The sequence below is a fragment of the Conger conger genome, chromosome 3, assembly GCF_963514075.1.
Source record: "Conger conger chromosome 3, fConCon1.1, whole genome shotgun sequence".
In the NCBI taxonomy this organism is placed as follows: Eukaryota; Metazoa; Chordata; class Actinopteri; order Anguilliformes; family Congridae; genus Conger; species Conger conger.
The window spans coordinates 15,137,916-15,144,283 of NC_083762.1; the positions used below are offsets into that span (position 1 = coordinate 15,137,916).

Consider the following 6,368-nt stretch of genomic DNA (forward strand, 5'->3'; position numbering starts at 1 on the left):
GATTGTGCATAAATATTTTAATTAGCAAAAATTAGAGCATTTATTTTTCTAAAAAGACAAAAAAAACAGCCGCAGGAACAGTGCGACTTCAATCTCCCATCCGCATCTGCCTAGCATCCGCACCTGCCTAGCATACGCGTCGGAGCCAGCCCCTCGCCTTCACGGTGGACAGCGCCTCTTCCCCTCCGAGGATGGCGCTGCCTGACCTCTGACCTGTGAACTCAGAGGTCAGGGGCACACTGGGCCAGGTGCTCGGGGAAGGGGAGGCCGCGCTCCAGAGCGTAGCTCCTCCAGCGGTCTCCGTCGCTCTCGTGCGTGAGGTAGCAGCGGCCCAGGCGGAGCTCGAACTCCCGCAGGTCACACCACAGCTGGAAGTCCTGCGGAGGGGCGGAGAGGTGGAGGGGTGGAGGGGTGGAGGAGTGGAGGGGCGGGGCGGAGGGGTGGAGGAGGGGAGGGGAAGAGGGGCGGAGGAAGGGAGGGGTGGAGGGGTTGAGAGGCGGAGGGGCGGAGGAGGGGGGTGAGTGTCAGACCTGAGTCCGGAGGCACAGTGGCGCGGTGGGTAGCACTGTCCCCTCTGGGTTCGAGACCCTTTCTGTGTAGAGTTTCCTCCCGGTACTCTGGTTGGACTGGGAAGACCCTGCCATTACCCTGCTTTCAAGTGGTGTCGGTTTTATGGTCTATACAAGTTTCCCACCAGGAGGGTCCACATGAACACTGTAATCTGTGGGATGATTAATTCAGATGCAACACGAATTGGCCGAGTTGTGACATCATCCCGCTGAAAGCAGGGTTAGGGCGCACACGGTTAGGAAAACCCCAAATGAAGGGTGAAGTGACGGGGTGGGGGGAGGGAAGGGGGTTCACCTGAAGCCAGGCGTGTCCCAGTGCCTTCCCCACACTGAACCTGCGTCTGACGGTCACCTGCAGCAGGTTTTTGATGAGATTGACGGCTGGAATAGAGAATGAGAAATGTGAGTACCTGGTCTGCCTGTGGGGAGGTCGACGGGGTGCTAATACTCACGTCCCAGCCCGATGGTGAAAAGGGAAAATCAATCAGAAATGAGGCCCAGTGCTTACACTAACAGAGTCATGGGATGCTACGGCTTTAGCGGTTAGCTATGAGGAGGGTACAGGGTGGTATGCCTGCTTAGCTTTAGTGGTTAGCCATGAGAATGGTATGGGATGGTAAATGGTAAATGGTTGGCATTTATATAGCGCCTTTATCCAAAGTGCTGTACAATTGATGCTTCTCATTCATACACACACTCACACACCGACGGCAATTGGCTGCCATGCAAGGTGCCGACCAGCTCGTCAGGAACATTTGGGGGTTAGGTGTCTTGCTCAGGGACACTTCGACACAGCCCGGGCAGGGGATCGAACCGGCAGCCCTCCGACTGCCAGACAACCGCTCTTACTGCCTGAGCCATGTCGGCCCACATGCTACGGCGTTAGCGGTTAGCCATGAGAATGGTACGGGATGCTACGGCATTAGCCGTTAGCCATGAGGAGGGTACGGGATGCTACGGTGTTAGCCGTTAGCCATGAGGAGGGTGCGGAATGCTACCACGTTAGCGGTTAGCCATGAGGAGGGTACGGGATGCTACGGTGTTAGCCATTAGCCATGAGGAGGGTGCGGAATGCTACGGCGTTAGTGGTTAGCCATGAGGAGGGTGCGGAATGCTACGGCGTTAACGGTTAGCCATGAGGAGGGTACGGGATGCTACGGCATTAGCGGTTAGCCATGAGGAGGGTACGGGATGCTACGGCGTTAGCGGTTAGCCATGAGGAGGGTACGGGATGCTACGGCGTTAGCGGTTAGCCATGAGGAGGGTACGGGATGCTACGGCGTTAGCGGTTAGCCATGAGGAGGGGGCAATGGCGCCAGCCCCCAGACGAGCCTCACCCTGCACGGAGATGGGAGCCCAGGTCTGGCGGGGGTACATGAAGGCCGCGTTGGTGATCTGCTGGCCGATGTCCTCCTCCTCGTTGAAGGGGAAGGTGCCGCTCAGGCTGACGTACAGGACCACGCCCACCGCCCACATGTCCAGGGAGTGGTTGTAACCGTGGCTACTGATGACCTCGGGGGCCAGGTACGCCGGGGTCCCCACCACCGAACGGCGGAATGACTTCTCCCCGATGATCCGGGCGAAGCCGAAGTCACACAGCTTCACCTTGGGGAGAGAGAGAGGGGGGGCAGGAGAGAGAGAGAGAGAGAGAGAGAGAGAGGGGGAGGGGGGGAGGGGGGAGAGAGGGGGGAAGAGAAAGAGAGAGAGAGAAAGAGAGAGAGAGAGAGAGAGAGAAAGAGAGAGAGAGAGAGGAAGAGAGAGCGAGAGAGAGAGAGAGAGAGAGAGAGGGGGGAGGGGGGAGGGGGGAGAGAGGGGGGGAAGAGAAAGAGAGAGAGGGAGGGGGAGAGAGAGGGGGGAAGAGAAAGAGAAAGAGAGAGGGAGGGGGGAGAGAGAGGGGGAAGAGAAAGAGAAGAGAGGAGGAGGAATGAGGGAAGAGTAAAGATGCACATAAAGTCCAGCAAAAGCTCACAAACCATAGCTGGACTGTAGGGGGCTAGGGGACAAGTGTGTTCACTTCTATGCATACAGACAGGTCATATGCTGCCGTATTGAATTTTTAGAATTTAAAGGGAAGTTGGAACAGTTAGAGCAGCACTAGCGTCCTCGATATGATGTATACACGAGTGAAACAAATCTTTCGGGGAATTTTTGAAGGGCAGGGAGTCGATTTGACTGACGTCAAATGAGAATGCTGTAAGGTTATGAGGAATTGACAAGATTGAGGAAAAAGGTATTTTTGATTTCAGCTTGTCTTTAAAGCAATTGTCAATATTCACCACTATGACACACACATAAATTCTCAGACACTCACACAAACACACACTCTCACACACGCACACACCTGAGGGAAGGGGTCAGGAGAAGCCAGCAGAACGTTCTCTGGCTTCAGGTCGCAGTGGGCGATGCGCTTCATGTGCAGGTACCGTAACGCCTCCAGAATCTAAAGGATTAAAGTGGAATTAGACCAGCAGTCGCAAGCGTATCTAAAGAACGGGCCTAATCTCCCATTAATGCTTCCCAGTCTTAGGTTATTTATGTGGGCTTATGAATTCTTAACTTGAGGAGAAGCCAAGAATCCCAGAGACAATTTCACTGTGCAGTCTATAAAAGACTGATAATCCTGAACCTACAAAGCCAAGCATTCAGCCAGAACAGTGCCAATTTGTTTGATCCTATTACCTCCATTAACTTGGATACAGTCACTTCAGTAATTAGTGTGATAGTGTGCCTTTTTATCAGCTTAGATGTCCTCATAAATACCTGCAGGCTTCAGATTAAAGCCCAAAGAACAGTTAAGGTGACAGTTATGACTGTGAATGGATAATATTTATGGTCTAATCAAATCAAAATGCACTGGAGGCCAGACAACATTAATATTTATGAAAGAGAGAGAGAAAGAGAGAGAAAGAAAGAGATAAAGAGAGAGAGAGAGAGAGGGAGAGGGAGAGAGAGAGAGCATTGCAAAAGAGACTTTTGATGCCCCCTTTATTAAAACACTCAGAGGAAGTCTGTAAGTCTCCACAGAGGTCCTGTGGTCAGACTTGGTTTCTTATCAGAAAAGCAGCGACCTTCGAGGCCTTAAGGCCGGGACACACCAAACCGACGGTCGGCCGTCGGACGTCTTCTTCCGGTGTGTCCCGCACGCCGACACTCCGTCGGCGTGTTTTGGAGGGCTCCGACGCCGATTCAACATGTTGGAGCCCCCGGAGCCGTCGATGAGAGAGAGCTCTCTGATTGGCTGTCCAGCTAGCGAATCAGTGCACGAGAAGAGAAACGGAAGCGACGAAAGCAAGCCATTCCAAACTTACTATCACTACCAGACATAATTTTCGATTAGTATTACTAAATAGCGAGAGAACAAGGAAATTGCTGCAAACTGTTTGTTGTGAGCGAGACAATGGAGCTTGAGTGACCCTGCCTGTGTGACCAGGAAGCGGGTGTTCCGTTCCGGCAGCCGGCCATTCTCATTGGACATGATCATCTCCAGCATGTCGCCATGGAGCTTCTCCATGACGACGAACACGTACCCCGAGGTCTCGAACATGCCCTCCTGCAGAACCACCCCTGGGTGTGAGAGTTTCTACACGCACACGCACACACACACACACACCATGCAGGAATACACACACGCACACACACATACACACAGGCACGTATACACACACACACACACACCATGCAGGAATACACACATGCACACACACACACACACACATACACACACACACACCATGCAGAAATACACATGTGCGCATACACACACCATGCACAAATACACACATGCACACACACACATGCACGAATACACATACACACAAAAACACACACACACACACACACACATACATACTCATGTTATGACATGTTGTTAAAACTGAGGAGATTATGGGTACAAAATAAATCACATTTACACACTGTGTAAAATCCAGTTCATGGATTAGATTAGTACTCTCCACATGATGAAACAGTACATATCTGTGAAGCACTGGCAGCGTTTGTGGCGTTTGTTGACTGATTGATTTATTTTACAACTTCAAAATACACAAAATTCTGCACTGCAGTCTTTATATTAAAATGATGAATTAAAATTATCGAGGATACAAAAACACAGTAATGCCAAAATGGCTTATTTCCATTGCGGCCCTCCTAGAAACTCAACAGAAAAAAAATGGCATAATATGACAAGGATATATACAGACAAAGATGTTGTAAAGAAGCTGTTGGATAGGTATGAATATATAAGAATATGCACATTACTAGGATTGGCAAGACACCTCTTCAGATATGGCTTTGGAGAACAGACAGACAGGCACACAGACTCACAGACGGAGAGACAGACAGAGAGATAGTCTGTAGGTATAGGGAGAGGAGGTCACACCTGCAGAATGGCCACCTCGTTTCTCAGCTGCCGTTCCTGCTTGGTGGGGAAGCGGGTTTTGTCGATGACTTTCACTGCTACGGCTCTACCAGACTGCCGGTGCGTGCCTGGACCACAGCACACACACACACACACACACACACACACACACATACACACACACACACACACACACACACACACACACACACACACACACACACATGCACACACACACATGCACACACACACACACACACATGCACACACACACGCACATGCACACACGCACGCACACACACACACACACACATGCACACACACACACACACATGCACACACACACGCACATGCACACACACACGCACATGCACACACACACGCACATGCACACACACACGCACACGCACATGCACACACACACACACACACACACACGCACATGCACACACACACACACACACATGCACACACGCGCACATGCACACACACACACACGCACACACACACACACACGCACACACACGCGCACATGCACACACACATGCACACACACAAACACGCACACATACATGCACACACACACACACATGCACACACACCCGCACACACACGCACATGCACACACACAAACACACACACAAACACATGCGCACACACACACACACACACACACACACACACACATACAGCTGTTATTAGTGTCCCATTGCAACAAAAACACAAAATTCAAAACACATCTACTCTCTGCTGTTTGTCATCACACCATAAAGGTTTTAGTGTCACTGAGAGAACTCAGACTGGGGCCCTCACACGGCCTGTAAACACAAGCCTATTCACTCCACACAACACAAGCCTATTCACTCCACACAACACAAGCCTATTCACTCCACACAACACAAGCCTATTCACTCCACACAACACAAGCCTATTCACTCCACACAACACAAGCCTATTCACTCCACACAACACAAGCATATTCACTCCACACAACACAAGCACATTCACTCCACACAACACAAGCCTATTCACTCCACACAACACAAGCACATTCACTCCACACAACACAAGCCTATTCACTCCACACAACACAAGCATATTCACTCCACACAACACAAGCATATTCACTCCACACAACACAAGCACATTCACTCCACACAACACAAGCCTATTCACTCCACACAACACAAGCACATTCACTCCACACAACACAAGCCTATTCACTCCACACAACACAAGCATATTCACTCCACACAACACAAGCCTATTCACTCCACACAACACAAGCATATTCACTCCACACAACACAAGCATATTCACTCCACACAACACAAGCATATTCACTCCACACAACACAAGCACATTCACTCCACACAACACAAGCACATTCACTCCACACAACAAAAGCACATTAACTCCACACCACACAAGCACATTCACTC

At 50.7% G+C, this 6,368-nt stretch overlaps 1 pseudogene; it reads right to left on the reverse strand.

The window, feature by feature from the left end:
• The window catches only part of LOC133123855 (serine/threonine-protein kinase D3-like), an 18,373-nt pseudogene continuing 12,005 nt past the window's right edge, over nt 1-6,368 (reverse strand).